Source organism: Mustela lutreola, chromosome 5 (genome assembly GCF_030435805.1).
Source record: "Mustela lutreola isolate mMusLut2 chromosome 5, mMusLut2.pri, whole genome shotgun sequence".
Classification (NCBI taxonomy): domain Eukaryota; kingdom Metazoa; phylum Chordata; class Mammalia; order Carnivora; family Mustelidae; genus Mustela; species Mustela lutreola.
Window position 1 is genome coordinate 92,187,458 of NC_081294.1, and position 14,113 is coordinate 92,201,570.

Sequence of the window (14,113 nt, forward strand, 5' to 3'; positions counted from 1 at the left end):
ATTAATTCTTTCAAAGAACCAGCTCCTAGTTTTGTTGATTTGTTCTATTGTTTTTTTGGTTTCTATTTCATTGATTTCTGCTCTGATCTTTATGATTTCTCTTCTCCTGCTGGGTTTAGGGTTTCTTTCTTGTTCTTTCTCCAGCTCCTTTAGGTGTAGGGTTAGGTTGTATACTTGAGTCCTTTCTTGTTTCTTGAGAAAGGCTTGTACCGCTATATATTTTCCTCTCAGGACTGCCTTTGCTGTGTTCCACATATTGTGAACCGTCGTGTTTTCATTATCATTTGTTTCCATGAATTTTTTTCAATTCTTCTTTAATTTCCTTGTTGACCCATTCATTTTTTAGAAGGATGCTGTTTAGTCTCCATGTGTTTGGGCTCTTTCCAAATTTCCTCTTGTGATTGAGTTCTCGCTTCAGAGCATTGTGGTCTGAAATTATGCAGGGAAATATCCCAATCTTTTGATACCGGTTGAGACCTGATTTAGGACCCAGGATGTGATCTCTTCTGGAGAATGTTCCATGTGCACTAGAGAAGAATGTGTATTCTGTTGCTTTGGGATGAAATGTTCTGAATATATCTGATGTCCATCTGGTCCAGTGTGTCATTTAAGGCCTTTATTTCCTTGTTGATCTTTTGCTTGGATGATCTGTCCATTTCAGTGAGGGGAGTGTTAAAATCCCCTACTATTATTGTATTATTGTTGATGTGTTTCTTTGATTTTGTTATAATTGGTTTATACAGTTGGCTGCTCCCATGTTAGGGGCATAGATATTTAAAATTGTTAGATCTTCTTGTTGGACAGACCCTTTAAGTATGATATAGTGTCCTTCCTCATCTCTTATTATAGTCTTTGGCTTAAAATCTAATTGATCTGATATAAGGATTGCCACCCCTGCTTTCTTCTGATGTCCATTAGCATGGTACATTGTTTTTCACCCCCCAAAATATGGAATGCTCCACAAATTTGCATGTCATCCTTGCGCAGGGGCCATGCTAGTCTTCTCTGTATCGTTCCAATTTTAGTGTATGTGCTGCCGAAGCGAGCACTAAAAAGGATTTTGATATTAAAAAGGACCCCAGGGTGGATAGGGATTCAAGGTTATTAAAATCATTAAAACTAAAAGAAAGATACTAATGGTGAAAATTTCAGTAGGCGGTGTTATCTGTGGCTTTTTAGAAGAGTTGAAGGGCAAACAGGATTTGATCTTTTGCTCATTTCCTACATATCAACATTTGCCTGAATATTAACACATATCCTCACTCACTTTCATGTATGCTTATACACCAGATGTGTGAACAATTTCTCCCTGGAGAGATTTAGGGGGAAATTCCTGAAATGTATTTATCTATATCAATAATTTGTAATATGAAGATAGGTAATCGTCATTCTTCTCCAAAGTTAGCAAATAATAGGGGGTAACCTTAAGCTAGTCTCAGGCAGATTTAAAAAATATATATACTGTCAAGGATTGAGTGACTAAGAAGAGAAAAAAGGGCAAATGCCAGCTTTCTTTTTCTCCATTCTCACCAAAAGATGCCTTTATCAGTGGCTTTACCCGCAGCATAAGTCCTTAACCATACAGGTCATGTTTATCATTGAGAATGGACCTTTCTTTTCATGGAAATTTGAGGAAAGCGAGGACCTCAGCTCTTTATAGTATTTAAGGAGAGCCAAGAGAGATTTTGTACTACTAGTGGAGGGAACAAACTGGAAAATCAATCAGGAGCTGAAGTGGAGGAAGTCTTGGTAAAAGGTTGTGAAAAGCATCGAGAGTTAATGTTGAAAGAGATAAATGAACATGTTACAAATCTCTACACCTGTCAGATTTTACAAATGGGGTTCCATTGATACTGGAGCAAATTATGTGGTTTTCACATGTAACAACAAAGGAAAGGAGAGAAAAATTCTGGTCTGAGAAGAAACAATTACATTCCTTCTATGAAATGCAATGGTATGTTATCATGTGAGAAAGACTTGTTGGAAGAGACAAGAAAGTAACTTTTAGGTATTTGTTAATCAAGAGAGTAGGTGTAAAGGAAGTCCCTGTGAAGAAGAAAAGTAGTTGGGATGAGCACTGGGTGTTAAATGCAACTAAAGAGTCATTGAACACTACAACAAAAACTTATGTTGGCTAACCAAACATAATGAAAAAAGATTCTGCTGGTTCCATTTAAATTTTAATGAAATTAAATAAATTTAAATAAATATGTTTAAATAAATTTCAATTAAAATTTAACTGGAACCAGCAAAAGTTTTAAAAATATGTACTTAGTTTTAGAATACATTTTGATATACAGAAAACTTGCAAAGATAGTACAGAGCATTCTCATATGTCCCACACCCAATTTTCTCTATTATTATCATATTAGTGTAGCATACTTATCATAGTTAATGCACCTATACTGCAAACAGAAACTGCTTCTGCAAACTGCACAAATATTTCATTAATTGAAGTCTATACTTCATTCAGAGTTCTTAAGTTTTTTCCTGGTGTCTTTTTCCTGTTCCAGGATCCCATCAAGGATATCACAGCACAATTAGTTGTCACATCTCCCTTTGTTTCCTCTTGGTTATGATGGTTTCTCAGACTTTGCTTGCTTTTGATGACTGAGGTTTTGAGGAGTGAAATGTCCCTCAGTTGGGATTGGCTTGATGTGTTTCTCATGATGACATTGGGGTTCTCAGTTCTAGGGAGGAAGAATGCAGAGATCAAGTGCCATTCTCATCACACACTTATCTCTGTTGATATGAACCTTGACTTGACTTCCCAGCTGAGGTAGTATGTGTTCATCTGTCTCTCCAATCTCGAATTACTCTTTTCCCCTTTCTCATACTCTTTGGAAGAAGACAGTATAAATGGCCCATGCCTAAGGAGTGGAAAGTTATACTCTATCTCCTTGAGAGAGGAGTATCTGCTTTAGTTATTTGAAATTATCCTGCATTGGAGCTTTGTCTCTTCTTTCCTTTTATGTATTCAATCAGTATTTACATTAATATGGACTCATGTATATTTATTTTATACTTTGAATTATAACTAAACACTATTTTACTTATTTAGTTGCTCAAGTTTTTTGATTTTTGGTCAGACAGAGTTCTTTCAGTTGACTCCTATGCCTTGTTGACATACTCTCGTGATTATGACTGTTAACTTTTTAAAAAAAGAATTTCCTTATTTCTGCTACTGTAAGAACTTCCAGGCTTATCTTCTTTATTTTTTGCCTTTGTCCTAGGATCAGCCATTTTTTACAAAGCCTTTGTTCTCTTCATTGGAGAATGGTTTTATAAACCAAGATATGGGCATTCACTGTACACAAGCCTGAGTGTAGGCAGGAGACATGGAGGGACCTACTAGTAGCTGTCTCATTATCCCCACCCCCACCCCTATTTTATGGGAAGCCCAGAAAATTATAGAAAGTGGTCAGTGAAAATGAAAACTGCCTTATTTATCTGCCCACTAAGCCTTGGTACACAGAGATTCACTTGCAGGGGGCGTTAGGCTTCAGTTTAACCTATAGTCTTGGTAAGATTTGTCAAGCATGTACTAAAGTTGCTGCAGATATACACAGCCTCGCATTTGCAATCTGCATTTCACCTCACCTTTGAAAATTTCTCATAAGAAGTTGGCTTGCTCAGTCTAAATATGTGGGGGTTTATAGTTTGCAGTTTGAATTTCAGTGCACAGAATTTTATTGTGTGGAGCCACATTTCACTTTGTAGCTGAGCACCCGAATAAATGTGTTTTCTCGTCAGACTAAAGAAGCAAACAAAAATACCCCAAGCTAGAAGAAATAGAATGCCTGCTATCCTTCCATGCCATGAACCCAATAATATTCCCACTTGCCATTGCACGTATCCAAGCTGCAAGGTGCAAATCAACCATCACACATTTCTCTGCCAGGGGAGCAGCATGCCTTGCTATGTGATCAGAAGTGCATTGCAAGTGAAACTTAGCCAGCTGCTTTTCCAGAGCTTTGATTCTCTTAGGAAAGTGAGAGAGAAAAAAGCAGGTTTTAAAATAGAACCAACAAAAAGGAAACAGGTACATAAATTGGATAATTGTTATGGAGAGCATTGTGGTCAAGTGTTCTAACAGGTCAGCTGGTCTCTGTCTCCAAGGCATGCCTTCACGCTGCCATTATATTTAATGGTTAGGTAAGCTCATACCTAGTTAATGTTCAATGTTCTTGACAAGTCAGAACATAGATTACACATCCAAAGTTTCATTTCTTTTTCTAGGGAGAAGGATATAGTAATAGAGAGCAGAGTATAATCTATGGAGATCTCATTCTTAACCCCTCACAGAGGCTTTGGAAGTTATATTTTAAGCCCAAATTAAGGAAACAAACATCAGCATAGGCAAGAATGGGTGCTGGCACTGAACATTGTTTCTTACACCCCACATTTTCAGCCTATCATGTAATCTTTGATTAAACCAAAACCAGGATACAGTGTGATTTCAACAATTTTATCAAGGCTTTTTGGATACAAAGATGAGAAAGACTGGCACAAAATAAGGGAGATAATGAAAAGAATTAGCAATGAGTATCATATATTTAAGGAAGAGAAATGACATTCCATTAAGCCTAAGAAAGGGTTGGAGTTAAAGTGTTCTCAGAGAATCTTAGAGTCAGTAAATATTTGCTAAGTGACTGTCAGGTACTTGGGGTCATGAGAATGAAAAGTTCAAAGTTATTGCCTCAAGGAGCTGGCTTTGCAATGGGACAGTTCAAACAGGAAACATGCAAATGGATTAATGGAGGAAATTTCAGATACTGAAAAATTCTATAAAGAAAATAAAATAGGGAAACGTAATAGACAGGAATGGGGCAGGAGATTCTATTTCAGTTCTGGTAGTCAGGAAAGGCCTTTGGGAGGAGGTGATGTTTGAATTATGAGAGGAAGTGGGGCATGTGAAGATCTGGGAAAGATTCTTCTAACTAGAAGGAACATGAAGTGCAAAGGTTCTGAAACAAACCTGAACTTAAAATGTCTGAAGGACATAAATAAGGCTGATGTGGCTCAATTTCAGGAATTGAGGAGAAAAGAAAGGGTGATAATGTTAAAGGAGTAAGCAGAGAACTGATTATAGAGGGCCTTTTAGACTTGGGTAAGAAATTTGTATTTTAATGTAGACTCAGTGGAAATTTGTCAAGGAATAATGAAAAATGTGGCAACTGATCCTGCTGCCGTTTGTAGAACTGACTGACATTAAAAGGAGGATGCAGAAATTGAGTGAAAGATCATGATGAGGTGGGGTGCAGGGTTGGTGAGTGGTGGTAGATTCAGGGTGGTTTTGAAATAGACCTCACTGGACTTGCTGTTGGTTTAGATACAGAAAATGAGAAAGGAGAGGAATTAAGGATGACTTTGTATTAACTAGGGGGATGTTGGTGCCATTTGCTGAAAAGAGGAAGACAGGGAAGGAAGACCAGGGAATCCAAAAAGTCTTTTGTCCATGTTAAGAATGAGGTAATGATTAGAGGGCCATATGGAGATGGAGATTAGGTGGTTGGATATCTGAATGTGAAGTTCAGGGGCAAATTAAGATTGCTGATGGGGAAAAGTAAATTATTAGAACATATTTCCATTTTTATTTTTTTGTTTTTGTTTTTCTATTTTATTTTATTTCTTTTCAGTGTTCCAGAATTCACTGTTTATACACTCTACCCAGTGCTCCATGCAATATGTGCCTTCCATAATACCCACCACCAGGCACATCCAACCCTCCCCCTCCCTCCAAAATCCTCAGTTTGCTTCTCAGAGTCCACAGTCTTTCATGGTTTGTCTCCCCCTCTAATTTACCGCAACTCCCTTCTCCTCTCCATCTCCCAATGTCCTCTGTGTTATTCTTTATGCTCCACAAGTAAATGAAACTGTATGATAATTGACTCTCTCTGCTTGACTTATTTCACTCAGTGTAATCTCTTCCAGTCCCATCCATATTGATACAAAAGTTGGGTATTCATCCTTTCTGATGGAGGTATAATACCCCATTGTATATATGGACCATTTCTCCTTTATCCATTCATTCTTTGAAGGGCATCTTGGTTCTTTCCACAGTTTGGCAACTGTGGCCATTGCTGCTATGAACACTGAGGTACAGATGGTCCTTCTTTTTACTACATTAGTATCTTTGGGGTAAATACTCAGTAGTGCAATTGCAGTGTCATAGGGTAGCTCTGTTTTTAATTTCTTAAGGAATCTCCACACTGTTTTTTCCAAAGTGGCTGCCCCAACTTGCATTCCCACAAACAGTGTAGAAGGGTTCTCTTTTCTCCACATCCTCTCCAACACATGTTGTTTACTGTCTTGTTAATTTTGGCCATTCTAACTGGTGTAAGGTAGTATCTCAATACGGTTTTGATTTGAATCTCCCTTATTGCTAATGATGATGACCATTTTTTCATGTGTCTGTTAGCCATTTGTATGTCTTCTTTGGAGAAGTGTCTGTTCATGTCTTCTGACCATTTTTTGACATGATTATCTGTTTTCTGTTTGTTGAGTTTGAGGAGTTCTTTATAGATCTTGGATATCAGCCTTTTGTCTGTAGTGTCATTTGTGAATATCTTCTCCCATTCTGTGGGTTGCCTTTTGTTTTGTTGACTTTTGATCTTGGTGAAGTCACAGAAATTCATATTTGCTTTTGTTTCCTTTGTCTTTGGAGACATATCTTGAAAGAAGTTGCTGTCGCCGATGTTCTCCTCCAGGATTTTGATAGATTCCTGCCCCAAGTTGAGGTCTTTTATTCATTTTGAGTTTATCTTTGTGTATGGTGTAAGGGAATGGTCGAGTTTCATTCTTCTACACATAGCTGTCCAATTCTTCCATCGTCCTTTATTGAAGAGACTGTCTTTTTTCCACTATATATTTTTTCCTGCTTTATTGAAGATTATTTGACCATAGAGTTGAGGGTCCATGTCTGGGCTCTCTACTCTGTTCCACTGGTCTATGTGTCTGTTTTTATGCCAGTACCATGCTGTCTTGGTGAAAAGTACCATGCTTGTCTTTGTAGTAAAGCTTGAAATCAGGCAACATGATGCCCCAGTTTTGTTTTTATTTTTCAACATTTCCTTAGCAATTCTGGGTCTCATCTGGTTCTGTACAAGCTTTAGGATTGTTTGTTACAGCTCTTTGAAAAATGCCAATGGAATTTTGATCAGGATGGCATTGAAAGTATAGATTGCTCTAGGCAGTGTAGACATTTTAACAATCTTTTTCTTCTGATCCATGAGCATGAAATGGTATTCCATCTTTTTGTGTCTTATTCAGTTTCTTTCATGAGTGTTTTTTAGTTCCTTGAGTACAGATCCTTTACCTCTTTGGTTAAGTTTATTCCCAGGTATCTTATGGTTCTTGGTGCTATAGTAAGTGGAATTGATTCTCTAATTTCCCTTTCTATATTTTCACTAGAAGATATAGTGAATATATATTCACTGAATATAGAAAGCAACTGATTTCTGTACATTGATTTTGTATCATGCCACATAACTGAATTGCTGTATAAGTTCTGGTAGTTTGAGGGTGGAGTCCTTTGGGTTTTCCATATAAAGTATCATGTCATCTGCGAAGAGAGAGTTTGACTTCTTCATTGCCAATTTGAATACCTTTTGTTTCTTTTTGTTGTCTGATTGCTATTGCCAGGACTTCTAGTACTATGTTGAACAAGAGTGGTGAGAATAGGTATCTTTGTCATGTTCCTGATTTTAAAGGGAAGGCTGTCAGCCTTTTCCCATTGAGAATGATATTTGCTGTGGGTTTTTCATAGATAGATTTTATGAAGTTGAGGAATGTTCCCTCTATCCCTATACTTTGAATTGTCATAATCAGGAACGGATACTGTATCTTGTCAAATGTTTTTTTCTGCATCAATTGAGAGGATCATGTGGCTCTTCTCTCTTCTCTTACTGATTTGTTCTCTCACATTGATTGATTTGTGAATGTTGAACTACCCTTGCATCCCATGGATAAATCCCACCTGGTCATGGTGGATAATCTTTTTAATGTACTGTTGGTTCCTATTAGCTATGGTCTTGTTGAGAATCTCGGCATCCATATTCATCAGGGATAATGGTCTGAAATTCTCCTTTTTGGTGGGGTCTTTGCCTGGTTTGGGGATTAGGGTAATGCTGAAGCCAGCATTGGTAATGCTGGTAATGCTGGCTTCAGCATTACCCTACAGTTGCCCTAGCTGTTAAGAATTTAGATTAGATTGGATCTCATTGATAGCATTTTTAACTTCTTCCCGGGCATCTTTCACTTCTGCCCTAATCAATTCTGTGTTGTCATTAATGGTTTTCTCTAGCCTAGCCATTGCCTGGGTAATTGTTATCCTGAGTTCCCTTTCCGACATCATGTTGCTTCTGAAATCCTTATTTCTATAGATTGTCTCTGTAAATTTCTGTTCTATGACATTCTTGGGTTCTTTCTTCTTTTATAGGACTTCCCTTTAATATTTTTTGTAGTGCCGGCTTGGTGGTCACGTACTCTTTTAAAAAACCTTGCTGGTCTCCATTCATTTTGAATGTCAGCCTTGCCAGATAAAGTATTCTTGGTTACCTGTTCTTCTCATTTAGTGCCCTGAATATGTCTTGCCGGCCCTTTCTGGTTTGTCAGGTTCCATGGACAGGTCTGATGTTATCCTGATGGACCTTCCTCTGTTCGTAAGGAATCTCTTCCCCCTAGCTGCACTCAAAAGCTCTTGTCTAAAATATGATTCATTAGTTTTCACAGTGAAGTGTGTCAAGGTCTTTCTAGATTGGTTGATCTTGGAGGGGTGATCTTTCTGCCTCTAGCACACGAATGATGGTTCCATTCCCCAGATTGGGAAAAATTTCATGGAAAATTTGTTCAGCTATATCTTCTAGTCTTTTTTCTTTCTCTTTCCCCTCAGGGATCCTGATAATTCTGAAGTTAGAACATTTCATGGCATCATTTGTTTCCCTAATTTTGTTTTCATGGCTTGTAAGATGTTTGTTCTAGGCCTCCTCCTGATTATTTTTCTCTATCAGTTTGTCCTCTAGATCACTAATTCTATCTTCTGCCTCAGTTACCCTAGTTGTTAAGAATTCAGATTAGATTGGATCTCATTGATAGCATTTTTAACTTCTTCCCAGGCATCTTTCACTTCTGCCCTAATCGATTCTGCATTGTTATTAATGGTTTTTTCCAGCCTAGCCATTGCCTGGGTAATTGCTATTCTGAATTCCCTTTCTGCCATACTGTTTATGTCCATACCCAAGAGCTCTGATGGAGAGGGCACAGTCTCTGAATTTTTCCTCTGTTGGTTGTTCCTCCTCCTAGTCATTTTGGTGAGAGGTGGTTGAGGGGACGTGTAGCTGAATATATCAACCATGATCCAGGCAAGGTGCACCCTGGAATGCTTCTGAGCAATCGGAAGTCACCACCAAAAAGAAAGAAAAAAGAAAAAAGAGAGAGAGAAAGAGAGAAACAGAAAAAAAAAAAAAAAAGAAGACCCAGCCAGAATGGGCCCCCAAGGGAAGACTTATAAGGTATATAAACAAAAATACAAAAGTAAATGACAAGAAAAAAAAAAAAAAAGAACCCAATAAAATTAACCCCAAGTATAAGATTTATATACTACCAGAACAAAAACAAATGCACAGAAACACTGACAGAAGAAAAGAGATGGAAGGATGGTTATAAACCCTCAGTGTGAGCAAGGAAGGTTATTTTGATTCTTCCTGGGTGTTTCTTGATATCTTTGTTAAAAGACTCAAGTTTCCAGAGATAAAGGGAGATTAAAACTGGTTTACATATATGGGTAGTATTGATTATGGAAAGAGGATTACCTTGAAGCTTATATCTATATGTATATTCAAAAAAGAGAAAAATGAAAAAAAAGGTATATGTATGAAAAAATTTCCAATTAAAAGGTTATTGAAATATGTTATATTGAACCATTCACAATGGTAAATAGGTTAAAAAAATTAAAAAGAACAAGAATAGTGAGAACGAATTAAAAATAAAAGTTGTATCTATGAAATATACAGGTTTTGGGGCAATACCAGGAGCTTAATATCTTGTTTTCCCCTGATGTTGGGGTTTTACAGTATTATGGGGACCCTGTGGTAGTTGTCCTCTCATTCTTTCGGCTGGCTTTCTGGGGAAGGGACCTGCAACATTGTTTTTCAGTCAGTCTTGCTTACGTTGAGTCCTCCTGCCCTCTATTAAGGGGCTGGACTCTGTGGAAACCAGTTTTTCAGGCTTTTGTTCTCTGGAGGTTTTTGTTCTTTGGAGGCTTTTTGCAGCGTGGAAAGCAAACTACACCCAGACATCCGTCTCAGAGAGAAGCCTCAGTCTGCTTCCCTCTGGGTGGTCCAGAACACACAGATTCCCCCTCTGCAAACTCTGGTGAGCTGTGCAACCTCCCACAGGCAGTGTGCACCCCTAGCTACCGTCACAGGGGTCGCCCAAATCTCCCACTTGTCTCTGCACCCCCATGCCACTATAACCGTGAGCAATATTGGTCCAGGGAGCCTGCTTCCAGTGGCTGCCTTTGCTGGGACTGCTCCCAAGCAGAGACAGAGTGCTGGCTAGCACGAGCACAGAGCATTCTCAGGTGCTGGTGAGGAGTGTGGTTTAGTTCTGGGTTGTGCAGTGTGCGTGCAGAGTGTAAAAGGCTGTGGTTCTCGAGAGTGCCGGCTGGTGTCCACACCAGACTCCCTCACATGCGCCAATGCGAGTGCGCCTAGTCCAGCATTAGTCCGATATCAGTCCGATGGTTTCCATTATGCTTTACCTCTTCACTAGAGTCTTCTGCCCTGTAGAGATCCAGAAGTGTATAGTCCTACGTCTCAGGCTGATTTCATAGGTGTTCATAGTGTTCTGGTAGATAATTAGCTCATTTTAGGGGACCCGTTAAAACAGGGTCTCCTACTTCTCTGCCATCGTTTTCAGTCAAGGGAGATTATCTAGGAAGAGAAGAGAAATGGAGATCAGGAAGTTAGTCCAAGGCAGAATTCGGGCAGCATGGCAGTGCTTAGGGGAAGTCCTTGAGCTGGCATGAGTTGCTGAGATCCGTAACATAGGTGAAAGGATTTTCTTTAGGGGAAGGGACACTTTTTCCTTTATAAAGGGAAGAAAGCAGCATGTGTGGGCATGCATCCAGTTAGGATAATACTTCGATGTTGGGAAAATATCATTTTCATCTGATTGCATTTAGTTATTCTGTGAAATATGAGTTAGAGTCTTTGGTATTTGATTCTATCTTCTCAGCTCTTCATTTTCCCATTTCTCAGATTACTTTGTGCTTTAACTCTTAGTTTGAAAATGACTTTGGTTTGTCTTAGGACCAACTCTAACCTCAAGTCTATGTGACTCTACAACTCTGATGAGCAACGTGGTCTTTACTCTGGTTTTTATGTCTCTTATTCACATTCTTGAGAGGGAAAATCTGAATGCCTTTGGTCACTGTCTACTTCTGATCCCATTAGCTATAGCTGAAAGTCTTGGTTACCTTGAACAAACATGCAGTTCAGGCTTAGTTCTTTATCATGGGCTATTCTAAAGAAGGTGGTATGGGTTAGGCTGTGCATTAACTTCCTGTGGCTCCTTTGACAAATTACCATAGAGTTGGCATCTTAAAGCAACAAAAATGTATTCTCTCACTATTGTGGAGGCCAAAATCACAAAATAAAGATAACAGCAAAGCCATGCTCCCTCCTGGAGCTCTAGAAGAGAAATTGTTTCTTACCTCTTCTACTTCTAACTGCCTGCTGGCATGTTTTGACATTTCTTGTCTTGGGGCCGCATCACTACAATCTCTGCCTCTGTCTTCATATTGCCTTCTTCTCCAGGTGGGTCTCTCTTCTGTGTGTCTGTTGCAAAATGCCATCCACCTCTGTCTTACAAAGGTATGTATGGGTATGTTTAGGGTCCAAAAGCATATTCCATAGGGGACATCATCTCAAGATCTTTAACTTTTGCTACATATGGTAATGTTCACTCTCTTGTCATATAAGACAATATTCATATGTTGTAAAAATTAGGATGTGGGCCCAAGTTTTCTGGGGGCCACCACTCAGCACACTATAGACAGGTATTTGAACTCTAGAGGATATTTTCCAGGGCTTTCCCCTACAGCAAACATTTTATAAAGAATAAGAATGGGGATAAATGATGCAAGTTTGGATTCAAGATTTTGCCTCAGTCAGTCTCTGAATAACCATCTCATGAAAAGGATTTGTGATGACTTAAATGTATCGATTTATAATCCTACTGAACAGTAGCACCAGTTGGCTCCATTTTGATTATATAATGAGAGAATGTATTTGAACCAAACCTCTTTTCTCCTTATTGAATATTTCTATATACAGGATGAAAGAGGCAGATAACTATGAAAGAGGAATTGACTAAATAGGTATTACTGTGAAGTGTGGTAAAACAGTTTATTAAAGAAACAGTCTGCTTTTACCTTGCTGTCTTGTCAGTCCAAAAGAGAAAACAGATATAAAAGTAGGAAGTAGCTTCCGGGCTTAGAAGGGGATGAGAGAAGATAGATGTAGTTTTATTTTTTAAGGTTATTGCAGTCATTTCCTCTATCACATGTGTGTTCCCTGTCTAATTCTCTCACGCTGCTTTCTGAGTTCAGGAAAGCACAGTTAGTTATACTGCTGTCCTTGAGTCAACCTTTCTTGAGGAAATCCTCTTTTGTATAGTTATTCTTGTTAGAGATTTTCCTTCAGTCATCTAACTCCCAAGTCCCACCTACCAAATTAGAGGAGAGGAATTATTCTGAGCATCCTGTTAATAACTTTCTCCTGTGGGATATCTGAAAACCCCAGAGTTATTTCCTGTGAGAAGCACTTTCTTCATGTTTATATCTAGTCTTCCTTATTTGATTTAAACCAGGACCTGTTTATTCTGTAATCTCTGCAGTGGGTAGCAGCATCTGTGGTTACTAAGCCCAATTCTTTTGTCCCTGTTCTCACCCCTGGAAGCAAGAATGGGCTCAGAAATTCTTTGAGGGAAGACTTAAGCTTTCTAGAAGAAGAAAACGGGGGTTCCTCTTGGGCTTTTTTAGCTTCTAGAAGAGCTCATTGCTTGCGTCCACCCCCAGAGTGTTCTCTGGAATTGCTGCCCTGTCTCCTCATGCAGGGAGCCATGGGCCACACCCACTAACACCATTTTATTTTATTTATTGTAGTTTTTATTTAAATTCCAGTTAACATACAGAATAATATTAATTTCAGGTGTAGAATTTAGTGATCCAGCACTTGTATGCAATACCTGAGTTTCATCACAGAAAATACCCTCTTTAATCCCCATCACTTATTTCATCCCTCTCTCCCCTCTGGTAACCATCAGTTAATTCTTTATAGCTAAGAGGCTATTTCTTGGTTTTCCTCTTTATTTTCCCCCTTTATGTTCATTTGTTTTGTTATTCAAATTCCACAAATGAGTGCAATCATATGGTATTTATATTTCTCTTACTGATTTATTTCATTTAACATAATACTCTCTAGTTCCAGTGACATCATTGCAAATGGCAAGTTTTCATTTTTTTATGGCTGAGTAATATTCTGTTATATGTATGTATATATATGTGTATACACACACACACACATACACACACTCCATATCTTCTTTATCCACTCATCACTCATCATTGGGGAAATACAAATCAGAACTACAATGAGATATCACCTCACATAAGTCACAATGGCTAAAATTAACAACATAAGAAATAACAGATATTGGTGAGGATGCAGAGAAAGGGGAACACTTTTACACTGTTGGTGGGAATGGGAAATGGTGCAGGCACTCTGGAAAACAACTTGGAGGTTCCTCAAAAAATTAAAAAAAAAAAAAACCCTCTCTTTTTAGAGGCAGTCAAAAACCAGCTTTCAGTGGAACCTTCTGGGATGGATTAGACATAGGGTTATCTACTTTCCACAATGTCAGGTGGGAAGGATCTATTTAAATTAAACAATAGAATTACTTCTCCAAAAGTATCTTTGACAGCATGCGGTCATAACATCTTGATAATTTCTGAATCATCTAGAGCTAGTCTTCAGACTTGAATGGCTTCTTCCAGATACCCAAGACTGGGTGACTTTGAAATTCTTTAGGTGTAGCCAAATATCCCTTG

The 14,113-nt window shown here is 38.4% G+C and overlaps 1 non-coding gene across 1 annotated transcript; it reads right to left on the reverse strand.

Annotated features, from left to right (window-relative positions):
* Positions 1-942: 942 nt before the first annotated feature.
* Positions 943-1,049, reverse strand: LOC131832807 (U6 spliceosomal RNA). The gene has a single exon (XR_009354171.1). It is a non-coding gene; the product is annotated as a U6 spliceosomal RNA (small nuclear RNA).
* Positions 1,050-14,113: the final 13,064 nt, after the last annotated feature.